This window comes from Myotis myotis, unplaced genomic scaffold (genome assembly GCF_014108235.1).
Source record: "Myotis myotis isolate mMyoMyo1 unplaced genomic scaffold, mMyoMyo1.p scaffold_m19_p_3, whole genome shotgun sequence".
Lineage (NCBI taxonomy): Eukaryota > Metazoa > Chordata > Mammalia > Chiroptera > Vespertilionidae > Myotis > Myotis myotis.
The window spans coordinates 113,021,056-113,039,093 of record NW_023416335.1 but is presented as its reverse complement, the minus strand read 5'-3'; the positions used below and the strand labels follow the sequence as shown (position 1 = coordinate 113,039,093).

The 18,038-nt window shown below is 45.8% G+C and overlaps 1 protein-coding gene across 2 annotated transcripts in view; it reads right to left on the bottom strand.

The window, feature by feature from the left end:
• The window catches only part of KATNAL1 (katanin catalytic subunit A1 like 1), a 104,788-nt gene extending 101,524 nt beyond the window's left edge, over positions 1-3,264 (bottom strand). The window contains exon 1 of one of the 2 annotated variants that reach the window (XM_036301737.1): positions 3,023-3,264. The gene's annotated coding sequence lies outside the window, so the exon portion shown is untranslated. Of the gene's footprint in view, positions 1-2,505; positions 2,641-3,022 lie in introns of those variants that run through there. The other variant, XM_036301738.1, reaches the window with a different exon arrangement.
• Positions 3,265-18,038: the final 14,774 nt, after the last annotated feature.

Here is an 18,038-nt window from a genome sequence, read left to right as displayed (position 1 = left end):
AATTATGTTCAATTTATAACAATGAAAATACATCCTGTATATCAGATATTTACATTACGATTCATAAGAGTAGCAAAATTAGTTATGAAGTAGCAATGAAAATAACTTTATGGTTGGGGGTCACCACAAGATGAGGAATTATATTAAAGGGTCGCGGCATTACGAAGGTTGAGAACCACTGAACTAGAGGGTGGTGCACAAAATTTGTGCACGGGTAGGGTCCCTCGGCCTGTCCAGCAATCAGGGCCGATCAGGGCCTTCCGGTTGCCGGCCGGGGCCTCCCTTCCCTGGCTGCTGGCTACCGGCTGGGGCCTTCCTTCGTTCCACGCTGCCCCCTGGTGGTCAGTGCACAGCATAGCAAGCGATTGAACTCCCAGTCTCCCGGTGGAATTCCGGAGGGGACAATTTGCATATTAGGCTTTTATATATATAGATATTTCTACAATCCATCTCTTTTTATAACTCCAACTGCTTAGTTCAGATTCTCTCCATTTCTCTACTGGATGTTGTTGTTATTGTTGTTCTATAGTAAAATTGGTTTCCCTACCACGACTCTAAATCTATCCTCCCCAAGGTTCATTTTCCACGATGAAGCTGGAATTTTCTTTCTAAAACACAAACTCAGTAACACTACTCCACTTGAAATTCTTCAATGGTCACTCCAGGTTGAAGAAATTCTAAACTCTTTATCATGGTATTCAAGTACTTTTAGATCTGGCCTCACCCACTACACTGCATGTATTCTGGAATTCAGTCATCAGAATGGCCTAGAGTTCCCCCAAATACAAAGCACTCAAATATATCTCAAAAGCATATTGTTTTATTTACCTAGAATGACTTTTCTCATCCTCTCTCCAGTGAAAGTTTACTCAACTTTCTTAGTACAAGTCAAATGTCACATCATTCTGGAGACTTACCCTCATCTCCTTAGACAGAGTCAGGATCTTTCTATAAATGTGTACAGAGAATGGCACTACTGGATGAGATCCTGACTCAGATGAGTTAGACACATGTGGACTGAAATCCCAGGTTCACACCTTATCACCTACAACTTTGGGCAAGATCTCTAAGTCAATGCCTAGCACATAATACATTCTTAATAAATCCTGAATGAATAAATAAAATGCTTCAAGTCCCTAACTATATATATATAAAAAGCCAGCAACCGGAATGCCATAACGACCAGAACGACTGGTCGCTATGATGGCCACTGCGACCAGCGAACCGGCGATCAGGGGTGGGGCCTGCCGGCCAATCTTCCGCAGCGCCTCCCCCTGGCCAGCCCCATCCCTGATCACACCCCCCACCCCAATAAGGGCAGGGCTAGCCAGCCAACCTCCTGCAGCCCCTTCCCCCTGCTGGCTCACTCCCGATCAGCCCCCACTACCTGATCAGCCTGCGTCCCCTCCCCCAGCCAGCTCCCCCACACCATTTGCGGGCAGGGTCAGCAGCCCACCACCCACAGCCCCTCCCCACAGCCAGCCCGGCTCCGACTGGGCCCTGATGGGGGCAGGCCGGCCAACCAACCTCCCGCTGTCTCCTCCTCCGGAAAGGCCCAGCCCCCAATCCACCCCATTGGGGCAGGGCTGGCTGGAACACCTCCCCCCCCCCCCCCCCCACAAATTCATGCACCAGGCTTCTAGTACTATATAACAGAAGGCTTCAATTTTTTTTCTAATGGTCTTACCAAACCTACTTTCCATTAAATTGCTACTTTAAGTAAAATTTCCAGAGGCTAGCTTCATTTTAATTGACAAAAGGAATTTGATACTGGCCTTGTATTATTTTATTGTTTAAACATACACACAAAAAGCACACCATACTACAAACAATTTTCCAACATTCTATATAAAATACGAAATTTCTAGGATGGTTATCTATTAAAGAAAAAATTCTAAGGTTATCAAGGCAGGTTGCCTAAGTCTGTGTCAGATTCCTTACCACCAAAACCTAAGCCAACTCTGGGGACTAAGGTGTACTCCAGAGCATTGATTAATGATAATAATAATAATAATAGTAGTAGTAGTAGTAGTAGTAGCAGTAATAGAATACGGCATTTTTCATCCTAAAAAAACATGCTCCTGAGAAGTTCTAAAAAACAACTGACTAATCAAAGAAAATATTACTACTCACTGCTAAAAATAAAAAAGTCTGTGATTTTTAGAGTTGACCTAATCTTCAAAATACAATCAAAATATGTGTAGGCACTGTTCAAGCTGGGGGAGGAGGATAACTCACTTTGCAATCCTGACCCTCAGTAAGTAAAATTCAAAAATGCAAAACGGTAAAAACTCCAGGTACTACGATATAATAGCACGGTATCTTTTACCACGTCTACACTTAACCTTTAAACATCAATGAATTATCAATCAATGGGTGTAATATGCAAACACCTCTGGGCTACTGCAGAATAATCATAATTAAATATGTAGAAATAAACGTATCAGGGAGAGCCTGATAAAACTGAGCTCCTCGGGTCTCACATCAAACGTGTGCCATACATACGGTTCTGCACCGATAGGCAGCACCCTGGGGGTCTGAGGCTCCGCGGCCCACGGCCCGCAGCGGGGTGGCTGGCGGCTCCTCCCCGAGACAACCAAGGCGCTGGCCCCGCCGGGGAGGGCCAAGCCCGGCAACCAGGGCGGGCCCACGGCCAGGCGGGAAGTCAAGTCAAGTCTCACCTCCACTTCCCTTTCCTAGTTCACAGAGTCACGTTCCGCGACCACCCAAGAACCCCTCACCACAAAGAGATTATTCACTCCCACGGTCCGCTTAAGGTTTATCGGTCTCTCCCAGCCGTCGGGGCCGCTGGGCTTTGTAGTCACCCGTCCAGGGCGCCCATTCAAGACCATGAGCCCGAGAAGCCATGGAACTACAATCCCCACAATGACCCGCGCCTCTCCCGCTCCCGCCGCGAAGGCTGGCGCCCGAGGGCCAGCGACAGGGGACGGAGTATGGCTGTCACCCTGGGCGCCCCACTGCCTGCTCTCCCGCTCGCGCCGGTCTCTCTTGGACTCATTACCCCGGTGCCGCAGGCTGGCCGACTGTTGGTTATGCGGTCCAGGTCTGGTGGGGTGGGAGTGGAGCTCCGGCCACCGCTCCGCCGCTGTGGAGTCCGTTAGTTCACGACGTGCGTGAAGAGGCGGTGGTGCGGCGTACGGTTGCCATGACAGCGCGGGCTGCGCGGTGGTGTCAGTGAGGGGGTTCTCGGAGTCAGCTCCAGGGAGGAGCCTGGGAATTCGGCCGCTTACGATGGAAACGAGGTGCAAAGGTGCGTGTTTGAGAGAGGGAGACGGTGACATTGAGGAGCACAGGTGACTGCGCTTTAGGGCTGCTTGATGAGCCCTGCCAGCATCCATCCCGGTGGCAGCGTGCCCTGTTCCGAGGCTGAGCTGGTGAATGCGGCTGGATCCTGAGGACACCTGTGTCATCAGAGGAGGGCACCCGGCGGGCTGATCCCTTCCGCCGCTTTGCAGTCTGAGCCACCTCTGTTTGGGCTCTCACGAATGAAATCACATTTGCAACCTTTCACACCTCCTTCCTGCCATTTTCAGAGCAGTGGGAGAGAAGGGACTCTTTTAGAAAGATGTAATACATACGGCTTTTAGGCTGATTCAGGAGTTTTGAGAACTTGCAGGTAGCATGGGTTTCCCTTGCATTTAAAAAAAAAAATACGTTGTTGATTTTAGAGAGAGAAGAAGGGAGACAGAGATAGAAACATCGATAAGAGAGAAACTTCAATTGGCTGCCTCCTGCATGCCCCCAACTGGGGATCCAGCCAGCAACCCAGGCCTGTGCCCTGAGGGGGAATCAAACAGGTGTGGACCAAAGGGGCCACATGCTTACCTGACAAGCTGCAAGGCAGTCTTGCCAAAAAAGACCTAAAGTAACCACAAAGGATAGTCTGAAACATGCCCTGGCTGGTTTAGCTCAGTGGATAGAGCACCAGCCTGTGGACTGAAGGTTCCCCGGGGGTCGATTCCTGTCAAGGGCACACGCCCAGGTTGTGGGCTTGATCCCCAGTGGGAGGTATGCAGGAGGCAGCGAATCAATGATTCACTCTCATCACTGATGTTTCTATGTCTCCCTCCTCTCCCTTCCTCTCTGAAGTCAACAAAAATATATTTTAAATAAAAAAATAAACTTTAACTAAAAGCAGTTATGGTGGGTAGTTATGTCCTAGGCCAGTATCTTCACTGACAAGGTCAACCTTTACCTTAACTGTGCCTATCTGTCTTTTTGCATCTATGATAACATATCCTTGAAATGTCTGGGTAACTTGTAACTTCCATTTTTCCAGACCCCTTGGGGCACAACCTAATGTGCTTGGGCGCCAGGACAGATACTACAAATTCCTTCATTGTTATTGTTATCATGTTAATTGTTGACTGTTAACTATCCTCACCCACCTAAGTATGTGTCTGTCATTTTACTTTTTAGCCAATCCCAGACGTTCTCCCCTCCCCGCCCCTTTGCTTTCTCCCTCCTCTCTATCACCGGTGGATTTCATGTAACCCACCTAAGTCCCCTCCTTTGATTACACTGTATAAAAATAGATGAAAAAACTGCCATTGTCTGGAGCATTATCCCAATCCATTGAGAAACTTCTTCCCGGCAATTGTCGACAGTTTGGCTCAAATAAACTCAAAAAAATTCTTTACAGGTTTGAATGTTTTTACGGTAACACAGGTGCCCTCTTTATGTATAGCTCGATGCTGAGCCACACCTGCCGGGCTTCCCTTGCATTTTGATCTGTTAGTACTGTTTGTTGATTCCTGGTACCACCTCAGAGAGGCTGTGGGGGAGGAACAAACTTTACCCTCAAGGTGCTTTCCACTGGTCTAATAAGACATGAGAAGATTAGCAAGAGAAAGTGACCAAATTTAATACCTAAGAATCAGAGACCCCACCTGCTGGAGAGGTTCAGAGACAGAAAGGGGAAAATGGATGTATAAAACATCCTGAGCTAGTTTCAAAGGGTCATTGCAAGAGGATAAGAAAAGCATATGTTCAGTAAATAAAAGTTTGTACTACTCTATAGATAGGTCAAAAGTGATAAGGTAATCTCTTATTATAGGCAAGGCCTATAAATTCTTCTAGATAGTTAAAGGAGGGGCAGAAGTTTCTCTTGAGCAAGTGGCTAAAGTTACCTTTAACTCAAAATCTGTATACCAGAGGCACATTTTGGGGTGATTTGTTCTGAACCCCCACAATGCAGTGTGGTACAAACTGAAATTAGGAGCCCAAGCTTCTACCACTTCCTCCTTCTCATCCTGATGCTACACTGGGTAGCTGATAAGCAACCAGGGCTGATGCTCACCTTTTAATCCTTAATAATACCCATCTCCCAGTGCTTGTGAGAAATAAAAGCATTAATGCCGATGAAGCATTATGAAACAAAGCCTGGATTTAACAATAACTTTTAATTATTAGTTATTTAATCCATCATGGTAAGAGTCAGAAAGAGGTAACCTGGAGACCATGGTGGATTTGACTTAAGAGGGAATTTTCTGTAGTTTGGGAAAAGCTCTCTAACTCACTTAGAGTTTGGGTTACAGAGGTATATGCATTTGTCAAAACTCATATGGTAAGATGTGTACATTTCACTATGTAAATTTACATAAAAAACAAAAATGTTAGTTGATTTTTTTAAAGATCTACTCTCAGCAACTTTCAAATATATAATACTAGCGACTCAAGTGCATAGATTCATGCACATTGAAAGGAAATTAGCTAGAAGATGGGCAGCAGAGTGGGACTGGGAGAGACGGCCCTGGAGCCAACCTCCCTTGGCCCCTCCCTGGCCAGCTGGACCTGGGGTGGCATCCCCGTGACTCAAAGGGCGTCTGTAGAGTGAGCAGGTCCCTCTGGCTGAAACTGGCTCTCCAACATCCCCCAAGGGGTTCCCGAGTGCCAGAGAGCACTCTGCAAAGTTGCTGTGGTACAGGGTGTGGACCACAAATGCAAGTGTGCAGTAAACGAGATTTGGGGCCAGCAATGACCCAGCAACAACATAACGCACAGCTGAAGGTGGAATTGTGCAGCCCTGAGATGAATCAGGCGCCCTCCTCTCTGGTTTCCCATGCATCACCTGAGAACTGCCGCTGCCAAGTCACTGCAGCTCAGCAGCTCCTGCATTGAGCATCTGCCCCCTGGTGGTCAGTGCATGTCATAGCTACCAGTTGGACTGACACTTAGCATATTAGCCTTTTATATATATAGACTAGAGGCCCGGTGCACAAAAATTTGTGCACTCGGGGGGGAAAGGGGGGGTCTCTCAGCCCGGCCTGTGCCCTCTCTCAGTCTGGGACCGCTCCGGAGATAATGACCTGCTGGCTTAGGCCTGCTCCCGGGTGGCAGAGGGCAGGCCCAATCCCTAGGTGCAGTCCCTGATCGGGCTCAGAGCAGGGCCGATTGGGGGGTTGGGGCACCGCCCCCTGTCACACTCAAGGCAGGGTCGATAGGGAGGTTGTGGCGCCACCCCCTGTAACGCACAGAGCAGGGCAGATCAGAGGGTTGGGGCGCTGCCCCCTATCATGCACAGAGCAGTGCCCATCAGGGGGGTTGGGGCTCCGTACCCTGTCACACACAGAGCAGGGCCAACCAGGGGGTTGAGGTGCTCCCCCCTGTCACGCACAGAGCAGGGCCCATCAGGGGGTTGGGGAGCTCCCCCCTGTCACGCACAGAGCAGGGCCCATTAGGGGGTTGGGGAGATCCCCCCTGTCACGCACAGAGCAGGGCCGATGGGGAGGGGTTGGGGTGCCGCACCCTGTCACACACAGAGCTGCAGGGCGATCAGGGGGTTGGGGAGCTCCCCCTATCAGGCACAGAGCAGGGCTGATCAGGGGGTTGGGGTGCCTTCCCCGTCATGAACAGAGCAGGGCGGATAGGGAGGTTGTGGCCCCGCCCCCGTCACACACAGAGCCGCAGGGCGATCAGGGGGTTTGGTCGCTGCCCCCTGTCACGCTGATCCCAGTGTTGGGAGGCCTCGCTGCTCCGCTGATCCCAGTACTGGGAGGCATATTACCCTTTTACTATATAGGATAGAAGCCTGGTGCATGGGTGGGGGCTGGCTGGTTTGCCCTGAAAGATGTCCTGGATCAGGGTGGGGGTCCCACTTGGGTGCCTGGCCAGCCTGGGTGAGGGGATGATGGCTGTTTGCATCTGGTCACACCCCCTTCAGGGTGGGGGTCCCGCTTGGGTGCCTGGCCAGCCTGGGTGAGGGGATGATGGCTGTTTGCAGCTGGTCACACCCCCTTTGGGGTGGGGGTCCCCACTGGGGTGCATGGCCAGCCTGGGTGAGGGGCTGAGGGCTGTTTTCAGGCTGGCGGATGACTGAAGCTCCCAACCTGTCCTTTTTTCCTTTTTTTTTAATTCTGGGCCAGCTTTAGATCTGAGGCTCGGCTCCGGCTATGAGACCTCCGCTGCTGAAAGCAGGTTTCTGGCCTTTGTTTACCTTCTGTATTTGAAACAATGTTGCAGTCCTACTGGCTGAAGCCCGGGGTTTTGTTTAGCTTCTATATTTGTTACAATGTTGCTTAGAGTGCAGCTGAGAGGCCAGCAAGGCAGTCGGGAAGCTTGGCTTCCTCCGTCACTGAAGCAAGCAAGCCTCCCTGTTCGCATCAGCTGCCTGGCTGCCGGCCGCCATCTTGGTTGGCAGTTAATTTGCATATCTCACTGATTAGCCAATGGGAAGGGTAGTGGCCATACGGCTAATTACCATGTTTCTCTTTTATTAGATAGGATAGTATTAACTATGGTCACCATGCTGTACTTACATCCTAGGATTTATTTACCTTATAACTTGAAGTTTGTACTTTTGAGCCCCTTCACCCATTTCAGCCACCCTCTATTCCCACCTCTAGCAACCACCAATCTGTTATTTGTATTGTATCTCCAAGATTATTATTAGAACTGTAGACTCTCATAAAAACCATAGCGTTAGTTTAGGTTTAATTTCCAGATTTTGAGGAAAATGAGGCCTGAGATTTAATAAATGGGTAAGGGAGGTGGGGTTACTGACCCTGTCATTTTCTAGTAATAAATGTGTCTTGAGAAAGTATGATTGAAAATAGCAAGTTAATGTGTATGTCATCCCATTCCAGTCAAGGTCACCTTGTCCACAGAGGTTTCCTTGAGATTGATTCAAGACCCTTTTTCACCTCCTGTGTGATCTCCAAGATCACACATCCCCTGGGGCTTAACGTTCTCAGGCTCCCAGTTATGCTTTCTCTGAACAGGTAGACTCCCTCACATCTTACCTCCTGCAATTCTTCTCTCCTGCTGATACACAATTTGGAAATCAAACCCTTTTCTTTGGTTTTTTGTATAGCAGACTCTTCTGAAGGTGTGGAGCAACTGAGGTTTTAAATGAAGGATGCAAATAAACTAAAATTATAATTCCCGCTCTTAAAGTTCTTCTGTATCCTAACGGCATTGATATCCATTGGCCCCATCTTTTTCTATATAATAAAAACCTAATATGCTAAGTGTCTGTTCTACCATTTGACCAGTCGCTATGACGTGCACTGACCACCAGGGAGCAGACGCTCTGACCAGTACAGTGGTTGGTAAACCGCGGCTCGCGAGCCACATGCGGCTCTTTGGCCCCTTGAGTGTGGCTCTTCCACAAAATACCACATGCGGGCAACAACATACAAACCTGACTTACCCAAACTTTCCAAGGAGATGCAAGGCCATTGTTCACATTAGTGTTTGTCAGTCATTGTCATGATTTAATTTTATGGATATTGTAAGGTAAATTGTAAGGAATTTAATTTTATCAATAAATAATATCGTTATTAAGTATGATATCAAGTTTTATTCAATGTACCTATAGTTTAACTAAGACTTAAAACTTTAAGTAAAGTTTATTAAGTTAATTTTAGGGAATGTTGTGGAGTGAAAGAAGATGTAGTGTCGAGGATTGAGAAAGGTATGTTGAGATGGTTTGGACATATAGAGAGGATGAACAAAAGGAGACAGACGAAACAAGTATACAAGACGAGTGTGGATGGGAGAGTTGGAAGGGGTCAACCTCAGCGAACGTACCTCAATCAGATTGAGGACGTTTTAGCAAAGGCCAGCTTAGGAATACCCTAATTAAGTTAATAACAATGTACCTACCTATATAGTTTAAGTTTAAAAAATTTGGCTCTCAAAAGAAATTTCAATCGTTGCACTGTTGATATTTGACTCTGTTGACTAATGAGTTTGCCGACCACTGGACCAGTAGGTTAGCTTGCTGCTGGGGTCCGGCCAATCAGAACTGGGCAAGATGGGGCCGGATACTCCCTAGAGCCCTCCTGTGATCCATCCCCGGCGCCAATTGTGGACCAGTGGGGTCCCTCAGCCTGGCCTGCACCCTCTCACAATCTGGGACCTCTCGGGGGATGTCAGAGATCCGGTTTCGGCCGATCCCTGCAGGCCAGGCCGAGGGACCCCACCAGTGTACAAATGCACTGGGCCTCTAGTTTCAATATAAACTGGAACTTCCCACTCTCCACCATCTTTCTGGTCCCATCCTCCTTCCTTTCTTTATACAGAACTTTTAGTTATCTCTATCTCCTAATCCTAGCTTCAGGGCCACCTCCCATTTCTAAACTGTTTATCAAAGTATTTTTCTGTACAAAGAAAATACCTGCCTCACCAGGAACTCTAATGACAGCTATTAAAATAATATTCCTCAGGCCAGTATATATATGCATACTCTATCTGATTCATCCCACAGCATAGTTAATAAATATTAAGCAGCCCAGCCAGTGTGACTCAATGATTGAGTGTGACCCATGAATCAGGAGGTCACGGTTGGATTCCAGGTCAGGGCACATGCTGGGCTTGGGGCCTGATCCCTGATAAAGTGCATGCAGGAGGCAGCCGAGCAGTGTTCCACTTTTCACATCAATGTTGCTCTTCCTTCCTCTCTCTCTCTCTCTTTAAAAAATATATGTAAGTAAATAAATAAATAAATAAATATTAAGCAGCTACCTACATATTCAGTATAAATGAGGAAGCAGTTGATACTAGCTGGAATCTGATGTCTAAGAGAAAGAAAAGAAACCAAAGTCTACATGATCATAACTTATATTGTGCAGAAGAAATGACAATATTCAAGTAATAAAATCCAAAACAAAATCTGAGTATTAAGCAATAATGACATCCTTACAGAGGCAACACCCAGATCTGTCACCTCTAACACTTTGGTCACAGCTCTGCATATATAATAAGCATTTAAATAGATTCTCCTTTACTCCTGGAGAAGATGATACTAATCTGCTATCAGCTGAACACATGTTTTGTAGTTGGGGTGATTGGTTCACCTGATCTATCCATCCCTCATCTGGTTTCCCTTGTGACCAGTCACTTGCATTTGCAAGGCAGCTGGCCACGGTTACAATGTAGTCTCCCAATGCAAGGTCCCAAAACATCACCCTCCTTGTGTTTTGAAACTGGGATCCCAAAGAATCAGTGCAGCTGGTCGAGCCACTTAAGGAGAATGGATGGCAGCAGTGAAAGGAAATAGCTGCTTTGCAGTGAGCAGAAGGAGGGCAGTCATGGAAGGAAGACCTTAAAAACCTCACATGGCTCTGGGCAGTTGGAAAGTAATGAGGACTGACTATGAACTTTATTGTTATCACTGGATACTTTGGACCAGTTCCTATGATAGTTAAACACAGTGTGCAAACCCAAAAGATGGAGCTGAAAGTGGTAACAGATTGATCCACACAGATAGACAATATGGTCAAGAGCCACCCTTGGTAAAGAGACAGCTCATCTGGTTCAAAGCCAGAGGTTTTCCTCGCTGCTTAGTTGTGTGGGCTTCTGTAGCATTCGACTTTGTTGACCACCCTCCTTAATGGTCCATGACTTTGGTCTTTGTCAAAGCGTATTCATTGTGTTGTTCACCAGCTCTTCAACCTGCTCCTTAAATGTGGGACTAGTTCCCTCTGTTCAGTCTATACACCCTCTCCATATCCAAGATCCCGTATCTCAGCTCCAGCTGGTGCTCAGGTTTTCTTTGCTAGTTCTGATGCCTAAGTTTCAGCACTGCACTGAGCATCCCATGTGCTCCTTACTTGTTCTACTGTTCTTGGTTTTTTCTTCACTGGGAATGCTACCATCTACGCTAAATCCTACCTATTCTGCAAGGACTAATCCAGGCCTTTACATGAAAACGTCCAGATTGTTCTTGCTCACAACCATATCACCCTGCTCAGTACTCAGTGTTTCCTGCTGATGTTAGCCACTTGACAACTAACCGTGCTGCTTAGTGTACGTTCATGTGTTATTTACTCGTTGGCTTTTGTCTTCTCACTGTATTTCAAGCTCCTCTGATGTAGATTTCTGGGTATTCCCCAAAACATCTTTATAATCCTATATAACAAAAGGCTAATATGCAAATTGTCCCCTCAGGAGTTCCACTGCTGACTGTGATGTGTGCTGATCACCAGGGGGCAGCGTGGAACGAAGGAAGGCCCTGGCTCTGGAAGCTGTCCCCTTCTGGTGCAATACAGGACATTTGCAGCCTCTTTTTTTTTTTCTTATTGATTAAGATATTACATATGTGCCCTTATTCCCCATTGCCCCGTCCCCCTCCCCCCCACTCATGCTCTCAACCCCCTGCTGTCTGTGTCCATTGGTTAGGCTTACATGCATGCATATAAGTCCTTTGGTTATCTCTCCCTCTAACCCCCACCCTCCCCTACCTTCCCTCTGAGGTTTTGTGGTCTGATCAATGCTTCTCTGTCTCTGGATCTGTTTTTGTTCATCAGTTTATATTGTTCATTATATTCCACAAATGAGTGAGATCATGTGATATTTATCTTTCTCTGACTGGCTTATTTCGCTTAGCATAATGCTCTCCAGTTCCATCCATGCTGTTGCAGCCTGTTAATAGAAATATTTTCAAGCCTGTGGAAGAGTGTGAGCCCCCATATGTATTCAGTGGATGGCTACCTTGGGAGGCAATTCCTTTAAGTCGTTTTTTGTATGGATGGAGGTTTAGAGGTAAATGGCACTGAATTCTAATACTTAAAGTCACCACTATCCTTGAAAATGTTCTAGAATGACATTTAGTGGTTTATGAAATCAATTTGATGGATCCCACCCAACTGTTTAATATTTAAAATGGGATAGGGTAAGATAGAGTAGGGTAAAGTAACTTAGAGCACAAAGCAAAAGAAAGTTAAATGCAGAGTGTGTGCTCATAGTTCTGGTAAAGTAATGTATGGCAGTGTCAATGTAGAGAATGTTTGTAAGAGTTTATTTGAGCCAAACTGGCAACATATGCTGGGGAGCAAGATCTCAAATACTCCAGATAATAACAGTATAGCAGCTGCTTTTATGCATTTGAAATCAAGTGGGGATCAGAAGATTACATAGAGGTGGGAGAAAGCAAGGGGGGATTAGATTACAGGATAATTAAGATTATGAGCTCGCTTGAGGGGTGTTAAGTTTATTTCAAAGACAGAAACAGTGGACAAGACCTGCTTAAGGCAAAGATAAACCTTTTACTAAAAAGTTATATGCCTGGACATGACTACCCCCCATGACCTGCCCAGTTAGGAATTTATGATCAGATCACCCTATGAGGTTACTTTCTATAGAATCCCTCTTTTCCTCCACAGTAGTTATTGGTCTATTGCCTTTCAGTTTCAGACCTACCCTCTACCTACTGCTTTGTATTGGTGGAGCTAGAACTATGCAAAGCATGTTTCTCCATTGTCACCTGGCTGCCTGGGGACCTACAGGAAGAGCACAAGGCTGGAGGAGGGAAAGCAGCTTGCTCACGTGGTTGCGCCCTCTTGGTGTACTCTGCCTATCAACATCACCTCAGCCATGTCCTCTTTAGCCTGTGTTCATAAAATTTCCCCAATCAAGAGTTTTATTTTGTTTTTAATATATTTTTATTGATTTCAGAGAGGAAGAGAGAGGGAGAGAGGGATAAAAACATCAATGATGAGAGAGAATCATTGATCAGTTATCTTTTGCATGCCCCCTATTAGGGATCAGGCCCACAACCTGGGCATGTGCCCTGACCGAGGATCAAACTGTGACCTCCTGGTTCATAGGTCGACCTTCAACCACAGAACCACACTGGCTGATCCCCGATCAAGAGTTTTTTAACAGAAGCATGCCTTGGGCAGGGGCAAGATAAGTGGATATCTTCCAGGCTGTATGACAGGTGCTACAGAATTACATAGAACAGGCAGGATAGATGGGGATACTGGCATATAACCCACCCTAGAAAATGGGGAAACTCCTTCCATGCTTGTCCAGGGCATGGCAACCAGCATGCCTCAGCAAAGGAGGGATCGATCAGACAGTCTCTGAGGGTATACAGGAGGCAATCTCTGTTCTGGCCAGGATCTAGCTTGTGGGTCTGGGACAGTCTCTACGCCACAGCCTGGTAGCAGTATTTCCTGTCTCCACTTCTTACTGCACTTCCAGAACCACCAGACCACCAGTGTCAGCTAGGCTGTGCCCCTCTTCAGAAGTCTGGGTGCCAGCTCCATGGCACCGCTCCTAGAAGCCCTGGGTTCTGATAACTGAACCTCCTCTCTTTGACCTCAGGCCCAGTAGCTGCTTCTTGCAATTAGTATTTACATGTTCCTCCAGTGTTTCTTTTTAAAATTTCCAGTCCTCCAACATCTGTCTCATCAGCTTCCTTTGCCAAATTCTCTCTGTTGACATACTCTGGCTTCTTTTTCCCTGACTAGTGGACCCTGACCAAGATGAATTGTGAAGTAAAATATGTTTCCCACCATGCATGTCAGTCAGAAGGTTTAAGAAACACTACCTGAGAGAAGTGGGGGAGTTCTTCAGCAAACAGGCAGATGCCCTCCGTGCCAGAGCCCAGTGCTAGCATGTAGAGGGGCTCTGCATTTCAGGTCTGTGAAGAGTGAGGGCCCAATTCCATGACAGCCCTGTCTCTATGGACCCCAGGCCTAACCTTGCCTGTATGGGATCACTGCCCATGAGCCTGCTGTGTTCTCCCAGAGCATGGCCCAAACCTTAAGCTGCATCTGCAACCTGACCTCTTTCAGACAGGTGGAAACTCAGCTCCTTAATTTACCATCAGTCCACCCCTTATTGGAAAGTGGGAGGAAAAAAAAGATAAAAGATGACAAAAGCCAGGAAGTGGTACCAGTGACCTCATAAAATTAAGTGGAAGGAAAGAATTAGAAAGATAAATTTTTGCTTGGCCAGCGTGGCTCAGTGGTTGAGCATCAACCTATAAACCAGGAGGTCATGGTTCGATTCCCAGTCAGGGCAAATGCCTGGGTTGCAGGCTCGAACCCCAGTGTGTTGTGTGCAGGAGGCAGCAGATCAATGATTCTCTCATCATTGATGTTTCTATCTCTCTCTCCCTTTCCCTTCCTCTCTGAAATCAATGGGGGGAAAAATTTTTTTTAAAGATAAATTTTCAATGGTGGAATTTTTGTTTCTCTGATGCTGCCTTTCCTTACAGGTAATATGAGAAGATAATAGAAAAGAGAAGAAAATGAAGAGCCTTATATTTAATGCCTTATTCAGTAAAAATGAGACTTGTACTCTGTTGTATTTATGGACTACTATACTTTAGCTTCAGTGCTCCCACTAGACGAGAAACTGTCCTTAAAGACCAGAACTATGAGGCCAGCCTCTCCTAACCACATACATAGTCTTAATGAAAAGAACAGCTCCACGTTTTAGGAATTCAAAACATTTCTTGTGTATGTTAAAATAAACACAAAACCTCTTGGCAGTAGCCTATGGGGATTCGCCTTGCTTATGATTTTGTATTTCTTGATGCTGATTTAGAAATATGAAGAGAAAACCCGGGATTCAAAGCTGTTAAGTGTATTTTTACACTGGGGCATTGTATGTATGTAACTCAATGATGAGTCATCAGTGACAGCAGGAGTCAGGTTTTCAGAGTCCTGCAGTAAGTCAGTGTATACTCTGCAAGATGCTAATACATTAGCAACATGTCTTCCTCCTAACTGTTTTAGGACCTTACATTTAATGGAGGAGTACATGACCAATGAGCATTACTCAGGGAAATGCTGGCAGGAGTTGCTCCACTTGTGACATGCAGAGTCTCTTCTAGTGAATTGAAAAGCACATCACTTTATGATTTAGCCACTAAAGCATGTTACAATGTAGGTGGCACATTGCAAAGGAAAAACAGCTTGTGATCAGGTTTCCTATTCGTAGAAGGCAGTGTTGTGCCAAGCAACCTCAACCACAAAACATTTAAAGTCTGAATGAAAAAAAGAGCCAGCCGGCTGGGATTCCATGTTCCCTTCTAAGAAGAAACGAGCCACGCTGGAGGGCCTTCTCAATCCTGGAATTCTTTCTTTTCCTGTTTGTGACTCTTCTACTTCAGCTATAGACAATTGAGAGTGATGGCTTTGGGAAGGTAAATTGCATTTCCTTCCTTCTTGTTTTTCCGCTACATTTTAGCTATTTGTGAGTCATGTGCATGAGGGACACCAAATCATAAATGTTGGCTTATACGAATCTTTCCTAAATGTTTACTCAAGCAAACAGTTCATCTCATCCCATTCTCTTCGGTATTTTCTCCTTGTGTTCACTAGGCTGCCTAACTCCTTTCTCAAATCACACCTCAAATTTCATGTTTCCCAAACCCTCGCTGACAACTGTAATAAAGAGTTCTAAAAGCCCTTACTCAGCCTCATCTCTGTCTTTTTTTCCCAACTCACCGATCACCAGTTCTCACTATCTGAAAGTGAAGTTATGATGAAACAAAGTAAGGACAGCCATTACCTAAGTTTTATAATGTTTCATCCTTCTTGATCTGTACCAGGATTTATGCCTTCATGGCAGATAAGAATTTCAGTTTTTGTAATCTTTAAAACATACAAGAAACTTACAGAATTGCATAACAAAAACAAACACATCTTAATTTTAATTTTATTTATTTATTTATTTATTTATTTATTTATTTATGTATTTATTTATTTTCTCCACCGCCTGGAAAGGACCGGTCCCCCAGGCAGTGATTGTAACAGGATTTTGCTGCTTAAAGGGACAGACACACCTGCTGTTACTCATGCAACAGACAAGGAAGGTGGTTCTGGTTGTAGTGCAGAAGCATCCAAGCCGTGTGGAGGGCTGTGGGGAATGGGTCCCATTTCCCTGGGGGTGAGGCAGACACCTGAGCCCAGACCCAGAAGTACATTACCCAGACCAGAGAGCCTTTTGTTCATTGGCATGGTTGCTTAGCTACAATATATGCATTTCTACCTATGTTATTTTTTAGATGCATCTTTTTTACTATTATGTACCTCTATATTATGAGCTTGATATATTGCTTTTAATGCTTTCAAGCTTTATATAAATGTTACTATTCTATATTTTTAATTTATATTGATGAGAGAGAGAGAGAGAGAGAGAGAGAAACATCAATTTGTTGTTTCACTTTTTTATGCATTCATTGGTTGATTCTTGTATGTGCCCTGACCAGGGATCAAACCAGGATATTAGGTTGACACTCTAACCAACTGAGCTACCCAACCAGGCTATACTTTCTTGAAATTGCCTTTTTCTGTTCAACCTTGTGTTTCTGAGATTTATCCATGTTTGTGAACTTAGAGTTAATTTATTCATTTTAACTGCTGTTACCATGTAATACAACTCATCCATTTCCTATTGATGGGTATTTAGTTTCTTCCCAAACTTCACATTTTAGTGCATTTGGGCTATTATCAGAAAAATACCACTGGATGACTTATAAGCAATGGAAATTTTTTCTCATATTTCTGGAGTCTAGAAAGTCCAAGATCTAGGTGCTAGATCCACTTCCTAGTGAGGACCCACTTCCTAGTTCACAGCAGTTTCTTTGCTGTGTCCTCACAGGGAAGAAGGAGAGAGGGAGCTCCATCCTCATGACCAAACCACCCCCTAAAAGCCTCACCTGCAAATATCATCGCATGGGGAGAGGGATGCAGGATTGCAGCATGAATTTGGGAGAAGAAACAATCTATAACATTCCACTCTCAGCGCCCACACCCCAAATTAATGTCCTTCTCACATGCCTCAACTCAAAAGTCTGAAGTCCAAGATCTCATCCAAATATCATCTAAATCACATATAAGTAAGACTCAAAGTAAGATTCATCCTGAGGCAAATTCCTCTCCTGCCGTGAGCCTGTGATTCCGATCATGCCAGGTGCTTCCCAATACAAAATGGTGGGACAGGCCTTCTCATTCCAAAAGGGAGAAACAGAGAAGACAAAAGGAGTGACAGGTCTCAAGAAAGTCCCAAACCCAGTGGGGCAAATTCCATTAGACCTTAGGGATCCCGTTTTCCAAAACATTGGCATGGTGGTCCTGCCCTCACAGCTTTGCTGTACATGGGTTGGGCTCCTGAGGGCCCTACTTCCATGGTTTTGAATGGTCTCTCCCCATGGCTCTACTGGGCATTGCCCTAGCTGTCCCTGCACTCTCAGTGGCACCACTCCATGGCTCCATGAGGTATTGGTTCTGTTCTTTGAAATCTAGGTGGTTTGCTGCCTGTGCCCTATGGAGGGGCAGCCACTGCAGCCCACCCTGTATTTTATCATTAAACACGGTACTAGTACATACATACATGTATATGTATAAACACACACACACACACACACACTCAAACATATACCTATACTGAAACGTAAGTTTCATGAAACAAAACTCACCCTTACTAAATTCTATTTCATTGACATTTAATTCACAAACTACTGATGAATGTGGGAGACGCTGGCTTGCAGAATACAGTGCAGAGTACACATGGCCTGGTGTGCATGCTCTCTGTACTCCAGGCCCCTCGTGCTCCCAGCCCGCTATGCCTATTTACCTCCTCCTTCTGCCTAAACCATGTTCTCAGCTCCCCTTTGCTCTTCAAGAATCAGCTCCAACATTCCCTCTGGAAGCTGTTCTCAGGCCCCTGTCTCCTTCCTTGTGCCCCATTGAACTCTGTGCCTCCTACCATCACAGCGCCTATGCGGACTCTAGTCATCAGTCACGCTCTGTTCCCCAACTAAATAAGCAGCTCCT